The 23884-nt window shown below is 42.7% G+C and overlaps 1 protein-coding gene and 1 pseudogene across 14 annotated transcripts in view; one reads left to right on the top strand and one right to left on the bottom strand.

The window, feature by feature from the left end:
- Nucleotides 1-657: 657 nt before the first annotated feature.
- ZNF19 (zinc finger protein 19) overlaps nucleotides 658-23884 on the bottom strand; it is a 49560-nt gene continuing 26333 nt past the window's right edge. For 4 of the 14 annotated variants that reach the window (XM_067020363.1, XM_067020372.1, XM_059043952.2 and 1 more), the window contains 2 exons: nucleotides 8351-8458; nucleotides 658-1940 (listed from right to left, as the gene is read on the bottom strand). The gene's annotated coding sequence lies outside the window, so the exon portion shown is untranslated. Of the gene's footprint in view, nucleotides 1941-8350; nucleotides 8459-10790; nucleotides 11375-14853; nucleotides 14921-23884 lie in introns of those variants that run through there. The other 10 variants (XM_067020367.1, XM_067020373.1, XM_067020364.1 and 7 more) reach the window with 7 other exon arrangements.
- On the top strand, nucleotides 11601-18109 carry LOC136793123 (protein enabled homolog pseudogene; annotated as a pseudogene).

Here is a 23884-nt window from a genome sequence, read left to right as displayed (position 1 = left end):
AGTAGTTAAGACAAGGGCATTAGGGTGGCCCTCATCCTGTGTGACTGTGTCCCTATAAGATGAGGGGAGATAACAGACACAGAGGAGAGGCCACGTGAAGATGAAGGCAGAGATGGGATGGATGCAGCCACAGGTCTAGGGATGCCTGGAGCCCCCAGAAGCTGGAGGAGGCAGGAAGGACCCTCCCCTCCAGCCTCAGCACTTTGCAAGTAGACAGTTGCAGTGGGTGGGCCTGAACTGAAGGCAGTGCTGTGGCCCTTGACCGTTCTGTGTTCCCCACATGGTGCCCTGAGGACAGCTCTCATAGGACACTGACCAGCAGGTTGGTTTCACATGAGACGGCAGGGCTGGTCCTCTAAACATGCAGGCCTGTCTCACCCTTCCTTCTCGGCTCCTGTGCACCGTGTGGGGCTGGGCTTTCAGCTCCTGCACAGGACCCCTGGGTATTGGTTAAAAATGCAGGTTACCGCCCAAGAATGACAGGAGGTGAATTTCTCATCAGCCCTATACAGTGTGGGCAGGAAGTCACAATAAATTGTAGAGTTAAAAGTAAGGGGGCGGGGCGGGGCGTATTAACTCAGCCATGAGGAGGAGTGAAGCGCTGACATCGGCTGCAACATAGATGAACCTTGAAAACACGATGCTCAGAGAAAGAAGCCAGGCCCAAAAGGACAATTTATTAATTCCACTTCCATGAGACATCCAGAACAGGCAAACCCACAGAGACAGAAAGTGGATTAGTTCTGCACTCAGATGGCTTCTGTGCTCCAGCCTCTCCCTGTGTTCGCCCCTCAGATCAGCCCTGGTGCACGAAGCAGCCTGGCTGGGTGCTGTAGGAGCCCTCACCCCCGGCACATGCTGCCGGGAAGCAGGACCTGTGCGCGGTGCTCTCGGCTGCCCTGAGCGTGCTCCCCCGATGTGGCCCGTGGGATGCACTGTCCTTCCTGGGCTTCCAGTGAGGCCGCCTCCTGTTGGGGGCCTGGGATGCTTGAATCAGGCCACTTCTTGGACTGGGCTGCACTGCAAGAAGTTCCAGGGTTACCCTGGGATCCTGACCATCACATGGCCAGAGAAATTGGTAACGTTTCTGTTTTGCACGTTGAAATGTTTATTAACGTCAGAAAGATTTTGTTTAGTTTCCTGATGTGGGTAAAGTGTGCGAGCCCAATGTTGATTTAGTCTCCCAGAAATGTACATCCTGGTTCCCGCACGAGGGTGAGCCCCTGTCCAGAGATGAGAGACCCCACATGTGTGACCTGTGCCTCCTGGGAGAGCAGCCCTAAGCTAGTTTAAACCTGATCAAGTTCTGTCTACACAGTAGGGTTAGACAGCTCCATGTCCTGTCTACACTGAGTACGTTTAGACCTGACCACGTGCTGTCTACAACGAGAATATTTAGACCTGACCGTGTTCTGTGTGCGCTAGGACACGGAGACCTGGCCTGGCCTCTGTCCTGGGAGCTTCAGGGGGTACGGGGAGACCTGGCCTGGCCTCAGTACTGAGAAGCTCCATGCCTCTGTCCGAATGTCAGTGCTCAGGCGGCTGGGGTCTGCAGCTGAGGTGGGCTTGTGTGGGTGACAGCGCCCGGCTCTGAGTGTGGTTACAGGGCCCAAAGGAGCCATGGTAGGGGCCTTAGTCCTTAGCCCTGCAAGGCTCACCTTCCCTGCGGCCGCTGGAGACTCCTCAGGTGGGCTGCCTCATGATTATTCCAGTTCACCAGCACAGGCAGAGCGAGTAGGGAGGCAGGTTTTCCTGGTGAATTGATTGCCAGGCACGTGGATCTAGGGGTAAGGCCAGTCGGCAGCCGGTGAGATGTGCCTCTGTAATCTCCTTCTGGTCAACCATCTCTGCTCAGCGGAGTCCGGACCTGCCCCTCCTCTTTCAGCCCTGCTGTCCTGTGAGTTTTCTCAACACCCCGGCAAATCAGGAGAGGACCGAGCCTGCCAGAACCAAGGTAGTGTGTTCAACTTCAGCACAAAAAAGTTAAAAACAGAAGTGAAAACAGGAGGGGACTGACTTCTCTGGGGCAGGTGTTAGGAGAGGAGACAGACCCTACGCTTCTTTCTCTGATCCCAGGGACCCGGCTTGTTCCCACGTTGGGGGCTCACGCAGCACAGCCATGGTATCCTGACCAGGGTGATGTGTGACCCTAGTTGCGGTGTCTGGGGGTCGTGTGGGGCTCACCCCCTCCGTGTGCGTCAGGCTCATGTGCAGACCCCACATCTGCTCTTTGCCTGCAGTGTCTTGTCCTCTCTGAGATTTCCAACATCCGAATTGAGGGTGTTGCCCTGATTAACCTGTGGTCCCTTTTCTTCTCTTAACCTTGTCCTGCTCGTATGAGGACAGGCACCTTTGAGCAGGGTGGTCCTCCTGCGGAGTGACAACCCTTGGTGGCATCATGTTAATGTCATAGCAGATCATAGGTCTCATCTGTGGGGTCGCTGCTGTCTGGGTTCCCGTGGACAGAGCTCAGGTAACCCAGACTAGCCCCCCCCTAAGAATGGTCCTCCACATGCCATGTGCCCGAGGTGGGGACAGTGCTTTGACCTTGCACATTTGTAACAAAGGGGTCAGACTGGAGTATCAGTTAACCAGATATTTTAACATTTTAAATGAAATAAAACACACATCACGTACCATTTACCATCATCAGCATTTTAAGTGCATGTTTCTGAGGCATCAGGTACATTCACCTTGTTGTGGAGCCATTACCACCATCTCTAGAAAATTCCACGACCAGGAAAGTCTCACTTCCCATCCCCTCCCGAAGCCCTGGTACCAACGACCACTTAGGTCCACGAGCTGTCGACTCTTGGGCCCCTATTTGAGTGGAATCCTGCAGTGTTTGCCCATCGGGTCATTTTGGAAGAGCTGAAGCTCTTCAGTCTGAAGCGCTGCTTGTTTGCATCTGAATGCCCTGTATTTAGGGAGAGGGCGCATGAGGAAGAGGCTGTACGAGGGGCAGGGTGTGCAGGGCACAGGTGAGCCAGGACCGGACCAGCCGCCTCTGGGGCCCTCTGCTCCCATTTCTTGGGCTGTTCCTCATCTGCATCATTGCTGCCCACCTGGCAGCCCTGGGACACTGATGTCTGAGTGAGCGAGATTCCTCTGGTGCCCTGCCTTCCACCTGCTCTTCCTGCTGGTTGGGGAGAGGGCTGCTAGCTGGGTGGTCTCTGCTCCTGCAGCAGGAAGGACCCTGTAGGGTGGACCCACAGTGTGGAATGCGATCCTTGGAGCTTGGGGGGGGCGGGCCACATGAGGGCCGTGACAAATGCTCAGGCTGCCACGTCACTGACAGAATGTTCCCAATACCCCGCTCAGGAGGGAGTGGTGGGTGGCCCGGGACCCCCGAGACCCCCTTCCTGTCCTGGAGCTCAGAGAGCACACATCCTCTGTGGGCTCTGGATTCACCCCGTGGCTCACGCCATCTCCCTCTGTCCTGTCTTTGAATTAAGGAAAATGATTTCTACTGATAAGTGTCCACAATACAGGTCTGGTCCCGTCGATATTATGGTTCTTTAATTTAGGTGTCCTGGAATAGCATCTGTTTTTAGGCCTAAAGAAGAAACTGCTCATGAGTATAAAACAGTTTCAGATAAACTAATATTCAATGACTATGCTACTTCGTTGCTGAATTAGTCATAATTCTCCTGGTTTTAGATCTGATGTGGGGATTATAGAGGAGTAAAAATTTAAATCTTCATGATCTGTGTATTCGTAGCTTCAGTATCATTGGTGACCCACAGTTTTTACGTTTAGGGAAGGGTTACTGATTTCATGTATCATGTAAAAGATTCGTAATGAGGATAGGGCAATTAAGATTCGAATGATGGCCGGCCGGTAGGTACATGGTCCAGATTGTCTCTACTTGTGCATCTATTGTGTGTACATGAGTAAGTTTAGTTGTCAGTATTAGTGAAATAATACAGAGGGTTAGAGAACTTATTTTAAAAGTAATTATTAATGTATGATCATGAAAATGTAAAAGTTTTTCCATAATAGGTGATGTTGCATCTAGAAAGCCTAGCTGAAATGGATTTGCCATCGTGTTATACAGTATTTTTGTCTATGATTCAACTTTGACAAAGTTACATAATTTTTTGAAATTTTTTATTAAGAAAGACATAATAGTTATGGTGTTGGCTTGAAACTGGTTGAGGATTCAGTTCCTTCCTTTCTTATTTTAAATTTACATAGGTATGATCTTCAAGTATAGAATATGGTAGAGGGCATCCATGTAAGCATTCTGTGTTAGTAGTAGTTAGTTCCTCTTCTGAAACTTCTCATTTAGATGCAAATACATCTCAGAATTTGAAGATTATTAGCATTACTGCTGTTAATGAGATGAATGAGTGAAATCTTTCTTGTGTGTGCATGAGGGTAGCTGGAGTAAAGTCGTGGCATCCCTGAAAAGCCAAGAAAGTGCTGCAGGGGGAAAAAAAATCATATTTTCTACTACAAATAAAATTGTGAAGTGAATTTTTGCTCATGTTAAGTGTATAACCTGAGGTTATTGGAAATCAGTGTCTTCCACAATACAGACTATGCAGTAGCACATTCCAGAATGTAATGTCAGTGGGAGCCTCCTATAATAGTGAAGACTGCTCCCACTGACATTACATTCTGGAATGTGCTACTGCATAGTCTGTATTGTGGAAGACAGTGTCCTGGGATGAACTGGCTACGATGATTCCTGTCAAACCACCTACTGTAAAGAGAAAAATCCTAAGTCTCACTATGCTATACTATACCATAATCGCTTTGAAGAGCTGTTAATCAGCCACTTTTACTGCTAAAGGAATAGCTATAGTTATGGTAGCTGATGTAAAGTATGCTCGTGGGTCAACATCTATTCCTACAGTAAACATATGATGGGCCCACAAGATAAATCCTAAAAAGCCAGTGGACATGGCTCGTACTATTCCCATATATCTGAAAGGCTCTTTTTGTCCCACATAGGATGTCATGATATGTGAGATTATTCTGAACCCTGGTAGGATAAGAATATAGACTTCAGGGTGACCACAGAATCAAAATAGCTGTTGGTGTAGGACTAGGGTCTCCTCCTGTAGGATAAAAGAAAGCAGTGTTTAGATTTTGACCTGTTAACAGTATGGTAATTCCGGCTGCTAGAACTGAGAGTGATATAGTAATATGGCTATAGTTAGGGCAGATCAAATAATGGTGTTTAATATTGGGATAATGGCTGTTGGTTTATATTAAAGATGGCAGTAATAAAAGTAACAGCACCAAGAATTGAGGAAACATCTACTAAATGTAAGGAGAAAATGGTGAGGTGGACAGAGGCTCCTGCATGGGCCAGACTGCCGGCTAGGGCTGAATATACGGTTCCACCGGTACCAGAACCAGCTTCTACTACTGATGATACGAGGAGGAGTAAGACTGAAGGGGGAGGTAGTCAAAAGTTTATATTATTTATTCAGGGAAATGCTAAATTGAGTGTCCCATTTATTACGGAGACAAGCCAGTTTCTGAACCTTCCAATCATAACAGGTATAACTATAAAGAAGATTATGACAAATGCAGGTTCCGACTACATGATGCATTTGGTCAGCTCCAAGCAGCACTGTTGGCCTAGCTCAGCACGGATTAATGGACTTAAAGTGGTGCCTACTATTTCAGTTCAAGCACCAAATAATAAAGTCCTGATATCTCTGTGATTTGTTGAAAATAATCAGCGGTCTGTGAACATAGGTAAAAAGGCTGAGCAAGTGTTAGACTGTAAATCTAAAGACAGAGGTTATGCCCTCTTTTTGTCAAGCCCTGGGGTGAATCAACAAATTGAACTGCAAATTCAAAGATGCAGACGTTGAGAACGAACTTGAGGACACGGTGGGGTGGGGAAGGAGAGGCTGGGATGTAGTGAGAGAGTAGCATGACATATATACACTACCAAATGTAAAATAGCTAGCTAGTCGGAAGCAGCCGCATAGCACAGGGAGGTCAGCTTGGTGCTTTGTGACCACCTAGAGGGGTGGGATAGGGAGGGTGGGAGGGAGATGCAAGAGGGAGGAGACATGGGGATATATGTATGTGTATAGCTGATTCGCTTTGTTAAACAGCAGAAACTAATACACCATTGTAAAGCAATTATACTCCAATAAAGATGTATAAAAAATTTTAATTTTTAAAAAAGCAGCTTCAGTTCTGCTGGATCTTCTTCCACCTTTTTTTCTTGACAGTGGGAGAAGTAGATTCAAGCCGGTTGACTAGAGAATTTACCTGTTAACTAAAATTTTGTGGGGTGGAAGCCCAGCAATCTAGAAAAGATTTAGCTTGAAGTGCTTGATTTGCATTCAGTTGATGTAGGATAGAGTCTTGCCATCCTTATTTTCAGGAATCAAGTAAATTGTACTTGCTTAGGGTTTTGAAAGCTCTTGGTCTATATACTAACCTAAATTCCTAGTCCAGCGTTGATAGAATGGGTATTAAGGGTGGTAATAGTGTGGATATTGAGGATTAGTAATGATAGGAAGGTTATTTGTTTTGTATGTTTGAATTGTCATTTTATTTTTAAGTTATTTATTTAAGGGAATATCGTTAGTAATATGGAGTGTGTTAGCCGAAAGTAGAAATACCTGTTGAGCAGTGCTCTGATGGCTGTTGGTGTTGGCAAAATGATGTGATTGTTTTTTGTTTTCTCTTGGATAATTACTCATTTGGGTAAAAACCCTGATGGGGTGGGAGACCTCCCAGTGATCATATGATGGTAATGATAAGGACTGTGTTGAAAGGTGTTTTGTTTAGTGTGTGTGATAATGGCAGTGTTGCGGTACACGAGCTGGGCATAAATAGTAAGAAGACAGGGTTATTCTGCACTGATAAAAGAAATGTTCACATACTGAGGTACAGGGAAGTCATTCTGGCTTATACATGATTTAACTCAAATTTTATGCTAACTTAAAAACAGCCAGTTTGTGGGCTGTCAAACATACATTGTTCACCTGCTTTAATTGTGAAAGAAAAGGGCACACTGACCAGAAGTAAAGAATGTCCACGTTAAAAATAAAGATTAAATGCCTCCCTTCCCGGGATGCCAATGCTGGTAAGACCCTTCAGAAAGACTTTCCCAGGTGTCAAGGCCATACTGACTTCTTGTGTACATGTGTAGTTTTCTTTTTCTTATTTATTTATTTTTGAAAGCTTGAAGGAATGTATCCCTGACTTTAATGTTCTTTGTTCTGACAAGATATAAAACTGTACTGATGGGCTTCCCTGGTGGCGCAGCGGTTGAGAGTCCGCCTGCCGATGCAGGGGACCACGGGTTCGTGCCCCGGTCCGGGAAGATCCCATATGCCGCGGAGCGGCTGGGCCCGTGAGCCATGGCCGCTGAGCCTGCGCGTCCGGAGCCTGAGCTCCGCAACGGGAGAGGCCACAGCAGTGAGAGGCCCGCAAAAAATGTACTGAAAACCAGGCTTCTCTGAAGCAGCTCCTCGAGTTATCTGAGAGGTTGTCTTCTGGGTTGTAGTCTTCAGTTTGGCTCTTTTTTTTTTTTTTTTTTTGTGGTACGCGGGCCTCTCACTGCTGTGGCCTCTCCCGTTGCGGAGCACGGGCTCCGGACGCGCAGGCTCAGCGGCCATGGCTCACGGGCCCAGCCGCTCCGCGGCATGTGGGATCCTCCCGGACCGGGGCACGAACCCGTATCCCCCGCATCGGCAGGCGGACTCCCAACCACTGCGCCACCAGGGAAGCCCCAGTTTGGCTCTTTTATAAAACAAAACTCTTTTCTATTCCTATTCTGGATTGTTTATTTATTATTTTCACTGAAATTACTTGGCATAGTCGGCAGGATATCAGAAAAACCCGCCTGAGGTCACCTGGATCTACTTTGGACCGGTGCTCGGGAGACCAAGCCTGGGCCCTTTGAGCCCCTCTGGCTTCACAGCACCCTTCAGGTGCTTTGGTGACTTCTTCCTCATATCTGGATCTCCTTGTGCTAAGTGACAGTTTGACTTTTATTTGAGCTGTTATCTTCAGACTTAGAGTCTTAAGGGCGTACTGGTATATTTCCTAGGTGAAGAGGTCCTAGGGGTAAGTTTCCAGGGAGAGGACCTAGGGGGGATTCCTAGACAGAGGACCTGGGGGAATTTCTAAGCAGGAAGGCCTGGAAGAAATTTTGGAGTGAACTGCATTGGCTGACTTTTTAAAAAGTGGCTTAAAATTGGAAATTTAAATTTAATTTTAGATGTGTACTTTATAATAGAATGAAACTAGGAGCAAGCGGGAAATTGCGCTTCTAAAACCTACCAGCTCTTGGGCAGGCATCCACCCATTGACACTCTAGCTGGCTTCGACACTTGGTATGGAGCTAATACTTACAAGTACTTACCTAATCCAAAAATGGCCAGGATGGAACTTTTTTCATATTCAAAACTGATTTTTGTGTGCACAATTAAAGAAAGCTGGCTTGATACAACATCTTTTCAAAATTCTGACCCTGCAAGAATAAAAGTACTTCTAGGAGAAAACTTGTAATTATGACTCTTTTCATGTCCTTGAAATGTGAACGCAGCCCACATTGTTTGAGACTACAGCCTTGGCTCAATTAGTAGAATGTAAAATTGAAGGGAATAAAAAGGCCTTTTAAAACTCAGGCAGGGGCTTCCCTGGTGGCGCAGTGGTTGAGAGTCCGCCTGCCGATGCAGGGGACATGGGTTCGTGCCCCGGTCTGGGAAGATCCCACATGCCGCGGACCGGCTGGGCCCGGGAGCCATGGCCGTTGAGCCTGCGCGTCTGGAGCCTGTGCTCCGCAATGGGAGAGGCCACAACAGTGAGAGGCCCGCGTACCGTAAAAAGAAAAAGAAAAAAAAAAAAAAAAAAAAAAAAAAAACTCAGGCAGGAAAACTATGAGATCTCTGTGTCTATCTGGATGTGTGTATGTCTGTTACAAGTATGTTTCTACTTCCAGATATCATCAAAATGAATTCACAAAAGAGCTCTATTTAATTGACTTAAAAATACGCATTTACAAATCAGATATTTCTAATTGTAACAAAAAACAAACCCAAATTTTTAGAGGAGCATGCGATCTAGGCTTAATCTTCAGTAAATGAAAATAAGTTTTAGTTGTTGGTTTGATTAATACAAACATGCCTTTAGGGTCATCAGTATGAAGTATAATACTTTTATTTGGTACCTAGGTTTCCTAAAAGTCAATAAGCTCATGTTACCTCTGTTACAAAATTTGTCAACAAGAAAATTAACTTAGTATGGTGGTATTTTCATAAGTAATAAAATTGAGATAAATGGGATAAAAGCTTTTAGGTGAACTCTTTAAAAATGATTATGTTTTTAAAAAATTGATTATGCATTATGGTATGTATACCTAAAAAGAGTTTCTCCAGATTTTGGGTAACATGAAACTTTGGAGTTGTGCTAAATTAAATTAAATGATGGGAATTCACTAACTATCCAGATCATTTACAATTAAGATAAAAATACTAAATTGCTCAGCATGTCTAAATTTACCTAGAGAAAAACTAAAGATGTTTGGGTTTATTGGACACATATCTTACCACATTGAGAAAAGAAATCATGCTATGAGAAAATGTATGTTTCTAAAGGTTGTTGAAATATGTTGATAAGCTTGCCAATCAGGAAACGCTGGTATAACAGACAGTTCACAATGTACTGTTTCTTGGTTTTTGTTAGGGATTAAGGTTTTCAAGGGTTACATATTATACATGTAATTAAAGTTAATAGAAATAATAAACATTTGAGTATTCAAGGAAAAAAAAGATGTGTGTTTTCAGTAAAAGGAGGATTGAAGAAAGAAAATGGATTTAGTTAATAGAAAATGAAGTGATACTGTCCGGAAGTGTCTCTGAGAGAGAGATATTCAACTAATTATGCTTATTTGGTCTATTATATTACATGGGAAGCATTGTCAACACTAAGCCTTCTTTATGTCTATAAGTATATAGTGTAAATGTTCCAGAAATTATATGAAATTCCTGAAAATCTTATATGTCCTGACATAGACTGTTTCTTTGTCATCAAAATCAAGGCTAACACTAAAGGGACTGAACCCCCGAGTATCAGGGAGATGCTATTTCACGCAAAAGCAACAGCAACAGAGCTGATGGGACTTGTAGGTGAAGTCCATTCTGTGTCTACAGAAAATTAATACCTCATTGTCAGACTTTTGCCATCCTGATGGCCTTATAACACGCCAACAGTCTGCTCCTAAATCAGATAAATTAATAAACAATAGCTGTGAATTAAACAGTCTGGGATATGGGAAACCAAGACGGCTGCTTGGCTTTTCCTGGCTTCCTGGCAAACCCCATTTCTATTTGATGGGTTAAGGCCTTCCCTGGCTGCAAGGCTGATGCCCTCAAAATGACAAAGAAACTGTTGGAAAATGTGTTTTCCACTTGGGGTATACTTTCCACAATCTCTAGTGAACAAGGCACCCACTTCACATGACAAATCATATAAGCCTTAACAAAAACCTCAAAAACTTTAAAAAAAATCCTCAATCATCAGGCAAGGTTCACCAAAACTAATGGGAAAACTGGACTCAAGCAGAACAAAAATTAATTATATGGGATTGAATGCGCTTATAAATATGATTATTATAATTTTTATGATTTTTTGTCTGAAATATTACTGGCTTTTCATCTTTGTTTTCCAGATATAAGGAAACTTTTCCCCTTAAGCAAAGTATGACTTACAGCAATTTGGTAAAGCAGAACTGAAGCATTTATCTTTTCTCTCTACCTGATTCCTCCTGAATGTAGAATCTCTTAGGTTCCACACAGCCTTTCCAGGTGAAAAAGGAAGTCCACTTCCTGGCAGAAATACGAACCTCAAGATATTTTGGAACATATTTAGAGAGGAATCCACCTAAGTCTGTAGGTATTGCTGGTAGAATCTAATGGCATGGCTTTCCTGGCTTTGAGAGGCCTTTTAAAAGTTCAATTTGAGATCCCTTATGAAAAGCTGCAATAAAGCCAAATTTAAAAGGGCCTATATGATCAATTACACTTACGTAAATAATCGGGGTAAGTGTATAGAAACCAGGTTTATTCTGCAAACAAATTAGTCTTAATCTGACTATGGTCAAAATGAAGATAATTTATATAGAAAAATTAAGTTTCAATGATATACCTTTGTGGATATTGAGGTTTTATATGTACTGAGGTGTTCTACTTACTGCCTGCATCCGAGATGCCACTTAGTTATGTCACATTATTGTAAAGTTTAATTGAATTATTAAAAGGATATTCCAAGCTTGCTTCTGAAGCCGATCGCAGTGTTCTATCTTCGGATGAAGATTAGATGCTCCGTGACCTGCACGTAGGAGACTGGGCAGACTGGAAAAGATACCATTTAAAGGACTATCTCAAACCTAAAAGGAAGGATCCTTATCAGGTACTCTTAACTGGCTCATGCACAGTAAAACTGAAGGGAATTAACTCTTCAATTTTTATTTCTCACTTAAAAAGGGCCTCTGCATCAGACTGGTCTATGGAGGGGACTGCTGACCTCAAACTCACCTTAAAACAACCATCAAGCCAGGACGAGAAGACGGTGACAGCAGTGGTGGACAGCTGACCCAAGAATCCGGGCCAAGCCTGTAAGACCCACCCTACTAGTTCGATTAAACTGCTATTCAAATGTTTGTCTCCCTATCAAAACTGAAAGTTACTCTTTTACTTCTAGCTATACTTTTGCCCCAATATTGAGGATGGAAAGAAAATTCTTTAGTAAAGTTGTCACAAAGCATAGCTACTGGGATAGGCCCCTCCTAATACCTGTCACTGACTTTTCAGATGTTGCTAATGTTACCACTCACCCAGACCAACCTCTCTCTGACCTAATCTTTCAGGTTTCAATTCTTCAACGTATTAATATGGCCATTCCTTGTCTGATACTATCTTCAGTCCCTAGAGACTGAGCAATACTTACCCCAGGAACCCCTCCCTCTGTCCCTTACTTAATTGAAAAATGTCTTAATAGCTGACAAATAGAAGGTTTATATTTATTAGAATATTATGTTATCCCATTGTCTATACATCAGGAAATAAACGAATCTCCTTTCTCTCTTCATTAAAGAGTCAAGCAATCTATGTTAGCAAAATACCAAGATACCAGTGGCAAATCTTTTGGGAATCTTGGTTCCTAATGCAGGAGTGTTTGTAAACAAAAAGATGATCAGAAATTCATCAGCCACCACTGGTCAAACAGCCAAAAAGATTGCACTGCAGCACAACAGATATCCCTAAATTCCTTAGCCCAAGTAGTATTAGATAACTGGGTTGCCTTAGATTTTCTACTGGTGTTTGTGCTATTGTTCACACTTACGGGTTAAATTTTTTTTTTTAATTAGAATGGGGATAATAGTAACCTGTGTGAGCTTGTTATTTCAGTTATAACTCCTGAGATAATGGTTAGTAGAATGATAGTAAACATAAGAGGGTTTATTAGTACTGGAAGGATATAAACCGACATTTTTGGGGTATGGGCCCAATAGCTAGTTAGCTGACTTTACCATGAAGAATTTAAAATTCTTAAGGATAGGTTCAATTTCTATGATTCTAGAAATAAGAGGGTTTAAACCTCTATTATTAACTCTATCAAAGTAACTCTTTGTCATACATATTTCTTATGTTTGTTGTGGGATGCCTGATGTGATGACAGGTAGTGAAACTTCTCATACACATAGGGCTAATGTTAGTGGTAAAAATTTTTTCATAAGAGATATATAAGCTGATCTTATCAAAATTGTGGGCAGGATGCTTGAATTCATAGAAAGGAGATTGTTAGGAGGAGTGTTTTAATGATGACATTGGCTGTATAGAATTCTAGCATGTAGGGGCTGTTAAATGCTCCTAAAAATAGGATTGTTGTGAAAATATTTATTATAATGATATTGACATATTCTGCTAGGAAGAACAGGGTGAATAGGCCTGCTAATTTTCTACATTGAAGCCAAATATAGGTTAAATCAAATGGGACTCTGTTGGTTTCTGCTAGAGAAGAGATAAATCACATTCCGCTAGGGGTCAGGATGGGAAAATTAGTCATAGGTATTCTTGTGTAATAATTACTGCTGAAAGTGTAAATGATCATTTATCACTAGAACTGATAAGAGAATAATTGCTACTGTTAAATCATATGCGATTGTCTGTGCTACTGCATGATGACTGTGTATGTTGAATCCAAAGCGCATCCAGATCAGAGGATGGAAAAAATGGCTAGGCTTGATATAGCTAGTATAAATAGTACACCTAGGTTTATATTAACTAGTGGAAAGGGTAGGGGGAGAGGAGTTCATCTTGTGAGAGCCAGGCTTGAGGCTCGACTTGGTGCGATAACAAATACAGAAATTGATGAGATTGATGGTCATAGTGTTTCTTTAATAAATAATCTGACTGTATCAGCAATGGGTTATAATAATCCATAAGGGCTGATGATGTGTGGCCCTTTCTGGATTTGTATATAGCCTAGAAATTTCCATTCCATTAATGTGAGGAATGCTACAGCTAGTAAAAGTAAAATTAGTGAAAGAATGCAGATTATAAATATTTCCGTAGGAAAAGGACTTGAACCTCTGCAGATAAAGGTTTTAGTTTTACACAATTACCAGGCTCTACCACCCTAACAAACCCTGTTCTATAGTGGGGTATGTATAAATTAATTGAATTGAGATTATATCATCAGTTAGTTTGAAGACATTTTGTAAAGTAGGCCTTATTTCTCTCATTCTTTCATACTGAGAGAAATATAGAATAGAAACTGACTGGGATTACTCCAGTCTGAACTCAGATCAAACAGGACTTTACTAATCACTGAACAGACCGTTAATAGCAGTTATACTATTGGGATGTACCGATCCAGCATCAAGGTCATAAACCTTATCGTCAGTATGAACTCTACAATTGTGCTGCTACCCCTAGGGTAACTTATTCCACTTATCAATATTTTGGATCAATAGTGATAAAACATTTTGACCACCTGGTCTAAATTTTAATCACTCCGATGTTTTATTCTCCAAAGTTACCCCAACCAAAATTGTTAATCCATTAAAAGCTATGTTGGAGGCTTGCAAGACGGCAGAGTGGAAGGACCTCGAGCTTACCTCCCTCTCATGAACACACCAATATCACAACTGACTGCTGAACAACCATTGATTAAAAAAAGACTGGGGCTTCCCTGGTGGTGCAGTGGTTGAGAGTCTGCCTGCCAATGCAGGGGACACGGGTTCGAGCCCTGGTCTGGGAGGATCCCACATGCTGCAGAGCAGCTAGGCCCGTGCGCCACAACTACCAAGCCTGTGCATCTGGAGCCTGTGCTCCGTGACAGTGAGAGAGGCCCGTGCACTGCAATGAAGAGTGGCCCCCGCTTGCCACAACTAGAGAAAGCCCTCACACAGAAACGAAGACCCAACACAGCAAAAATTAATTAATTAATTAACTCCTACCCCCAACATCTTCAAAAAAAAAAAGACTGGAACCTACCGAAAAATATCTTCTACATCTAAAGGCATCTTGAAGAGACCATAATGAGACGATAGGTGGGGGGTGTACTCGCAATATAATCAAATGCCCCCCATCCCCCGACCCCCACACACTGGAGAATAATTACACTGCAGAGGCTTTCCCACAGGAGTGAGAGTTCTGAGGCCCACATCAGGCTTCCCAGCCTGGGGAAGAGGAGCCCCCCAGAGCATCTGGATTTGAAGGCCAGTGGGGCTTAACTTAATGCAGAGCTCCACAGGACTGTGGGACACAGAGACTTAACTTCTGAAGGTATCACAAAAAATCTCACGTGCACCAGGACCAAGGGCAAAAGCAGTAACCTCGTAGGAGCCTGGGCGAGACCTACCTGCTGGTCTTGGAGGGTCTCCTGGGCAGGTGGGGGGTGGCTGTGGCTCATGTTGGGGTCATAAAAGCTGGTGACAGAAGGGGATTGTTCATCTGCTTGAACTCTCCTGGAGGCAGACATCAAGACCCGGCCCCACCCAACAGCCTGTAGGCTTCACTGCCAGATGCCTCAGGCCAAACGACTGACCTGACCGGGTGGGAACACAGCCCCACCCATTAGCAGATGGGCTGCCTAGAGACTTCCTGATCCCACAGCCATCTCGACATGCCCCTAGCCCTGCCTGCCCACCAGAAGGCCAGGACCCAGCTCCACCCACCAGTGGGCAGGCATCTGCCCTTCCCGCCAGGAAGCCTACCCAAGCTTCTAGACCAGCCTTACCCATGGGGGGCAGAAACCAGAAGGAAGAAAACTACGATCCAGCAGCCTGTAGTCTCAAATGCAGGCGGGCCCCTGGCCCTTGGATGATGAGAGGGGAGTGCACTGCTAGGACACACGGGACGTCTCCTACAGAGGGCTACTTCCCCAAAGTCGAGAAAGGAGATTAACCCAAAATGAGGTGCCAGAGGAATGTGTTTCAGATGAAGGACCAAGATGAAACCCCAGAAGAACTAAGTGATGTGGAGGTAAGCAATCTACCTGAGAAAGAGTTCAGAGTAATGATTGTAAAGGTGATCCAAGAACTTGGGAGAAAAATGGATGCACAGATCGATAAGTTACAAGTGTTTTTTAACAAAGAGTTAGAAAATATAAAGAACAACCTAACGGTTGAACAATACAATAACTGAAATGAAAAACATACTAGAAGGAATCAATAGTAGAGTAAATGAAGCAGAATGGATCAGTGAGCTGGAAGACAGAGTAGGGGAAGTCACTACTGTGGAGCAGAAAAAAGAATGAAGAGAAATGGGGACGGTTCAGGAGACATCTGGAACAACATAAAGCGCACTAACACTCACATATAGGGGTCCCAGAAGGAGAAGAGAGAGAGAAGGGGCCTGAGAAAATATTTGAAGAGATAATAGCTGAAAACTTCCCTAACCTGGAAAAGGAAACAATCACCCAAGTCCAGGAAGCACGGAGAGTTCCATACAGGATAAACCCACAGAGGAATACACCACGCTGCACTGTGATCAAGATGACAACAATTAAAGAGAAAATATTAAAAGCATCAAGGGAAAAGCAACAAATAACACACAAGGGAACTCCCATAAGGTTACCAGCTGATTTTTCAGCAGCGACTCTGCAGACCAGAACGGAATGGCATGATACTCTGTTCACTTATTATTTTAAGTGTATCTGTCAGGCAAGAGCTGCTGTGATGGTTTACAATGATGCCAATAAAAAGTGGGCACCAGCTGGTGGTTCAGCTGGGTTCAGCACAGTTCATACATATCGTCATACATGGAACAAGCCATTCAGAGTGGTGGGCAGGAAGATTCAGGACCATCAGGTCGTGATAAATTGTGCCATGCCTAAAGGGCTGAAGTACAATCAAGCAACACAGACCTTCCACCGATGGTGGGACACTAGACCAGGTGTATGGTCTCAACTTCGGCAGCAAAGAAGATGCCAGTGTCTTCGCAAGTGCCATGATGCATGCCTTAGAAGTGCTGAATTCACAGGAAACAGGGCCAACGTTGCCTAGACAAAATTCACAGCTACCTGCCCAAGTTCAGAATGGCCCATCACAAGAAGAATTGGAAATTCAAAGAAGGGAACTACGAGAACAGCAACAACAAAAGGAGCTGGAGTGGGACAGGCTAGAGAGAGAGAGAATGGAAAGGGAGAGATTGGAGAGGGAGAGGTTAGAAAGGGAAAGGCTGGAGAGGGAGCGACTGGAACAGGAACACCTGGAGACAGAGAGACAAGAGCTGGAGAGGCTGGAGAGACTGGACCGGGAAAGGCAGGAACGAGAGCATCAAGAGCAGCTAGAAAGGGAGCAGCTGGAATGGGAGGGAGAGCAAAGAATGTCAAATGCTGCTGCCCCTGCCTCTGTGGAGACTCCTCTGCTTCTGAGCCAGACTTGCAGGCAGCCTCTCAGCCGGCCGAGACTCCAGCCCAACAGGGCATTGTCTTGGGACCACATGCACTCCCACCAGGTCCTGCCCAGGCATCAGCCACACTCCCTCCTCCCCCAGGACCCTTCTACCTCCTCCACTTCCAACCTCCAGCCCCCGCCTCTGCCTCCTCCACCACCTCTTCTTAATCAAATACCCCCTCCTTCTCCACCACGTGCTCCTCCCCTCCCTGCATCTGGATTTTTGGGGGGATCCATGTCTGAAGACAATCGCCCTTTAACTGGACTTGCAGCTGCAACTGCTGGAGCAAAACTTAGGAAAGTGTTGCGGATGGAGCATGCCTCCTACCCAAGCGGAGGGAATACCACTGCTGGGTGTGAATTCAGCGTCATCTAAAACAGATACGGGTCGTGGAAATGGACCCCCTCCTTTAGGGGTAGTGGTTTAACGGAAGAAGTGAGTGCCCTGCCGGCCAGGAGGAGAAGAATTGCTGAAAAGGGATCAATACAAACAGAACAAAAACAGGACAAAAATGAAAATTCAGAGCCTGTAACTTCTAAGGCCTCTTCAACAAGTACACCTGAACCGACAAGAAAACCTTGGGAAAGAACAAATACAATGAATAGCAGCAAGTCACCTGTTATTTCCAGACCAAAATCTGCACCTTCGTCACAGCCCAGTGCCAACGGAGTCCAGACAGAGGGACTGGACTATGACAGGCAGGACATTCTAGATGAAATGAGAAAAGAATTGACTAAGCTAAAAGAAGAGCTCATTGATGCAATCAAGCAGGAACAGAGCAAGTCAAACACTGCATAGAGAAACAAACTAAGGAGAGATAGGACTTCAAACTGGAGTGAAAAAAAAAACCCTACAAACAACAACTGTTAATAACAACACACCCCTACATTTTGTGAGCTGTAAGAAGAAAATGGAAATAAACAGTCAGAAGGAAGGAAAAACCAACATACTTTGAAAGCCTTCAGACTTTACTACTCTGGCGATAAGCCATTTCCCTCCCAGTTTGTTGCTTTTTTCTGACCTTTACAACAGGATGGAAGAGAGTTGCATAGGAGTTCCTGTATCAGTTTTGCAGAAAATACTAAACCGATCAGGCAAGATGAATGCAATGAAGTATTTTCACGTCAAGAGAAAACCGCACATTTTCCACAATCCATTGCTAAAATAACGAGGAGAAAGGCTTGAGAAGTTTTTTTCAGAGAATGCTGATGAAGAATTTAGCAAGTTATGCTATTGTATTGTAAACGCTTCTCTCAGCTTTGTCTTCCTATCATATTTAATATTCCATGAATAATTGAGATCAGCCCTATGTAGTTAAGATCATAAAGTGTGGAACAAAAGGAATTGTATTTGCTTTCAAAGGGTGATATTTATAAGAAAGAGTCCTAGAAATGATTTGTCCAGAGTGAGGAATTTTAGAATGACAGGAAGTCTCTCGAGTTAGCCTTCATGCAATTTTGTAGATTCAAACATAAAATTCATCCCGAATTTGAAGATTTAGATGCCTTCCTGAATTGTTACAGTGCTTTACCAAATCTATGACTCCTACATAACACAAACCAGTGGTCAAATGTAAACAATATATTGTAGATTTACTGTAGGTTTTTGACCTTTTTTAGATTAATGCCAGCAGACGTTTTTGTAATGTAATTACAACCTCCACAAAATTAGGTTTTTTTTTTTTTTGGTGCTAGGCTGGCCTCTCACTGCTGTGGCCTCTCCCATTGCAGAGCACAGGCTCTGGACGAGCAGGCTCAGCGGCCATGGCTCACGCGGGCCCAGCCTCTCCGCGGCATGTGGGATCTTCCCAGACCAGGGCACGAACCCGTGTCCCCTGCATCGGCAGGCGGATTCTCAACCACTGCACCACCAGGGAAGCCCCCAAAATTAGCTTTTTAAATTGCAGACAGTAGTGCATGTCAAACTAATATACAGTGGCCTTTTCAAGGCTTAGTCCCAGGGAAAACGTTTTGTAGAGTATCGGGGAGTGGGAGGAAGGGAAGGAATAATTTTTTATTTAAAGTTAACTTCTGTACTATCTTTTTTCTCAATTATCTGCATGAATAATAATGAAGAATATTTTGTGACTGATAAATATGTTAACAGAACCAAGTACTTAATCTTTTACATCATGTCTTTGGCTATTTGTATTTTAACTTCAGTAAGTTCAGTGGTCTGAAACATGATTCTGAGTTTCACATGAATTATATCTTACTGTGGAACTCAAAAGTTCGATCCCTGAGTTTGGCAGTTATTATTACCTAGGGGCCCTGCAGTTTTACAGGTGTTCAGGTGCACGTTCCTGACTACAAAGCTGCTTTTGAATTTTTGTTATGTTGAAATACGAAAAAAGTAACAATGATGGCAGCAGTTAATGTCACAGAAATCATTAGATAAAGGGAAAACGAGGGAGGGTCCTGCATAACTTTCTTTTACTAAGACTTAGGTGGGGAAAGAAGGAGCTGGATGCTCTGCTTACCCCCGTGTGTGCGCGCATGTTTGTGCGGGCGCTCACGTGTGTGTGTTATCCACTCCCTTTTCTTTGAAACTTCTAAGATGAAAATAGGGGAGAAATCCTGTATGTTGCAATGATAGAATTTTTTGAAAATTTAGGAAATCAAAAATTCTCCAGGCTCTCCATCTTGATTTATGCTTGAGTTGTTATGTGCCATATTTGCTTTGAAATCTTTGGTTATCAGTAGTTGTACTAAAATTTTGAAGAAATAATCCACTTTCATCTGCTTTCTAGATTTCTTAATCTAAATTCATAAGACAGAGCTTGTTGATAAATGCTGCAGGTTCGCAGCCATTACCACTTCAAAGAGGTTTGAATGAAGGAATTTTCTTTTCCTTGTTAAGATAGTTCCTGGGCTTCCCTGGTGGCGCAGTGGTTGAGAGTCCGCCTGCCAACACAGGGGACACGGGTTCGTGCCCCGATCCGGGAAGATCCCACATGCCGCGGAGCGGCTGGGCCCGTGAGCCGTGGCCGCTGAGCCTGTGCGTCCGGAGCCTGTGCTCCGCAACGGGAGAGGCCACGGCAGTGAGAGGTCCGCATACTGCGAAAAAAAAGATAGTTCCTGTTTATGTAGGAACTTCATTTTTCGATTAATTTGTGATGGATGAGCTATCATAATTCAAGCGTACATTTCTTTTTTCTACCAACTATTCATGGTCATCCAATAGTAAGGACATTAAAGATGCAGCAAGCTTATGAAGTACTATTTCCTATAAGAAATAGGAGGCATTTTCATCTTTATTATTGTACTTTTGGTTATGCAGACACTTTGATATGAATTTTTTTTAATTAAAGATTTATTTATTTATTTTTGGCTGCATCAGGTCTTAGTTGCAGCATGCAGGATCTTTCATTGTGGCGCACAGGCTTCTCTCTAGTTGTGGCGTGAGGTTCCAGGGTGCACGGGCTCTGTAGTTTGCGGCACACAGGCCCTAGTTGAGGCGCGCGAGCTCAGTAGTTGTGGTGCGTGGGCTTAGTTGCCCTACGGCATGTGGGATCTTAGTTCCCAAACCAGGGATTGAACCCGCGTCCCCTGTATTGTAAGGTGCATTCTTTACCACTGGACCACCAGGGAAGTCCCTATGATATAAATGTTTATGTCCCCCATAAATCTAGTCAGAAATCACTTTGGATTTTGTTAAGTTAAACAGTCTATAGTAGGATAGAGTATTGGGTACAAGTGGTCCAAAGTAAGATAAAAGACTACGATTAAAATGCTAGATCTTAAAAAAGAAACTGGTTTATGCACTAAACCTTTTGTGCCTTGGTCTAATAGTAACATGATGTCTGTGTAAAAATGACAGAAAGAACCAGTGTTGAATCACGTTTTATTTCCTGCATTATCTGATTGCTAAATGTGTTCTTTCCAAGAAGTTTTATTGAATTACTGTATACATTTACTGTCCTGTGACAGTTTTGTCATTGTTAGAGATTTCAGTAATTAAAATGGGAAACAGAAGCTTAGGTTATTTTCCTTATCAAAACTGTTACTTGGACCCACATTATTATGATGGTTTTCATGCCCTCGTACATTGGATGTCTTAAGCTGAGTGCCGTTTAGGGGATCCTTTCTAATTACAGGAAGGTGATCTGACCTGTGAGAAGTCTATACTATACACTATGTAAATAGCTAACAAGTCAATTGCAAACCAACTGAATGTACAAATCTTAGTGCTGGTGCTGAAATCTCTTCAGAATAGTCATGATCTCAAAGCTTGTTTCAAAATTTGCAAGCATCAAGTGTCAAACAAAACTGAAGATGAAACACTAAACACTAATTCTTGTGCTTTAGGTGTACTTCCTTTTTAGAGTTTTTGGTTCTCTGCTATTTTTACTGTACTGTTTCATTTATATTTCCTACACACAAACTTCGTTTGTGCAATTGAAATAAAACTGCAGTATACACATGTTTAAAAAAAAGGCTATGTTTTTCCTTAAAGTACAGTTATTATTTTTTTGGGTTAATTAATCAATTAAACCTCCATAGGGTCTTCTCATATTATCCCTGCCTCTTCACAGGAAGGTCAATTTCACTGATTAAAAGAGACAGTAATACTCTCATGTAATCAGTTATACAGGTCCTTATTCAGAGAAAAAATGACTATGCTATCTTTCCACACTCAGGATACCATGACCGTTAAACAGATGTCAATGGGCAGGCAGTGCCTCTAATACTAGAAGTGCCAGAGGTAATGTTTTTTTTATAAAGGAGCAGGGTTTGTGATTGCTGAGTTCCTTTTACTTTTTAAAATCTTTTCTTAAATGCATGCCTGTGTTGGGTTTAACAATTGTTTTAATAAATAACTAGGTATTGGTTTAGGTTTATTTTACTGTTAACTCTCAGTAGGTTAATGTTCTGATACAAGCATATGCAAGGAGTAAATACTACTTGTTACTCATACTGACAGTACTGCTTCTATTAATAGATTAGTTCAGTATTATTAGGGTTGGTTTATTTACTATTGGTATTTAAGATGAATGTGTGGTCGACCTTGAACACTTTTGCAATTGGTGGCTGCTTTTAAGCCAAGTATTGTTTTGTTTTGTTTTGTTTTGTTTGCGGTACGTGGGCCTCTCACTGTTGTGGCCTCTCCCGTTGCGGGGCACAGGCTCCGGACATGCAGGCTCAGCGGCCATGGCTCACGGGCCCAGCCGCTCCGCGGCATGTGGGATCTTCCCGGACCGGGGCACGAACCCGTGTCCCCTGCATCAGCAGGTGGACTCTCAACCACTGCGCCACCAGGGAAGCCCCCAAGTATTGTTTATGCTTACTCTCTGGGGAACTGTGTATCCTGATACTAAAAGCTGTACCTTTTTCGAATAACATTTAAAGTTATAATAAAAGTTATGCTTCTCAGGTAATATTTAAAGTTGAACTAAAATTCTTTTCTAGACAACCAGCTATCATCAGGCTTGTTAGGCTTGTCACCTTTACTTGTAAATCTTCTCACTATTTTGCCATGTAGGTGAGTTTGTTCTTGTAAACTTCATAAGTAGCTCATCTGCTTTCAGGTTATCTAACTTAAGTTCTCCACGTTAAAGTTTTCTAGTTAAATCATTATGCAAAAGGTAAGAGGTAAGCTTTGCTTTTTGGTACTTTTAATACTTCTTTCATCATTCCCTTAGCATACTTTATCTATAGCACCAGATTTAAATTTCTGTCTCCTATACTTTAGATGTTGAATGAATGTTTAATTTGCTTATGGTAGTTGAATTTGGTGGGAAGTTTTGGCTAGTTTCAGTACAAAGTGTTCATGCAGTATGAAATCTCCTGGGTGTAAACCAGGTACTTTTCTTTAAGCTACACTTTGATTAATCCAAGCATACTTTCCAGTATGCTCATTACAACTCATCTCCTCTTGTATGTTTGGAACGTATTACTGGGGTATGAAGTTATCACTTTGAGGGGGGGAGTGTGTGTGTGTGTGTGTGTGTGTGTGTGTGTGTGTGTGTGTGTGTGTGTGTGCGCGCTCAATTTACTACTAAATCCTCCTTTGTTTTTTTATTTCATACAGACTTTTATATAAATTATTTTATGTTCCTGAGGTACAAAATATAGCCCATTTCTTCCCCTCCCAGAGGTTACAACTTTGATCTAACGTTTTGATGTCTGATAATTTTGCTTACTATTGTTTTTTACCACAGTTTCCTGAGGATGACAATACCTAGGGCGGGTGAGGTTTATCAGTTTATCAATTACAGAATAGGTTCCTCTAGAGGAGTATGAATCACTGCCAAGTCTTTTGACTTTTAGGTTGATGCTGGTAGTATTCTAGCAAATCATTTTATTGTTATAATTATTTGAATTTATGGCTAAGCATAGTGGGATATCTAATCCCAGTTTAGATCTTAGCTGTCGTGTAATCAGAAATGTGAAAGTCAGTTTCATAGCTTATTTTTGTTTTAGCTATGGCTTTTTACAGCTTAGCTAGGACTTCATTTTATTTTGGGGTAATCTTTAACACACTTTTCACTGGATTTCTATTAACATGGGTTAATCTTATGACCAAGGTGGCTGACACGAAATTTATCAACCCTAATTAGTTAATATAACTTACTCAAAAACTTTTGTTTTAGGCTTAATTTTTATCACTGCCATTTCCCATAAGGGCGTAATCAAGTAAGATATTTTGAGCTACTTTTTAGTGTGCTTGATGCCTGCTCCTTTTAATCTTTTTTTATTTAAAGGACATTCTCACTGGGATGCAGATACTTTCATGTGTAATTTTATTTGAAATTAATAGAAAGGGCAGGACCAAATCTATGGGTTTATGTTAGTAAACTCAACTAGGTATTTACAGTCCCTCGCTTTAATTATTAAGCTTCATCATTAGGTTGAGTAGGATTTTGTATGTATCATATTTATATAATTAATTGACAATGTGTTGTGTTAAAATATTGAAATAATTTTTTTCTTGTGGAGATTATTAAAATGTAATTTTAATTTTGTTTGAGGTAAATGACAGATCGAGGGGGA

This window comes from Kogia breviceps, chromosome 18 (genome assembly GCF_026419965.1).
Source record: "Kogia breviceps isolate mKogBre1 chromosome 18, mKogBre1 haplotype 1, whole genome shotgun sequence".
Lineage (NCBI taxonomy): Eukaryota > Metazoa > Chordata > Mammalia > Artiodactyla > Physeteridae > Kogia > Kogia breviceps.
Note: the sequence above shows the minus strand (reverse complement) of the source record. Positions and strands in the feature narration are given on the sequence as shown.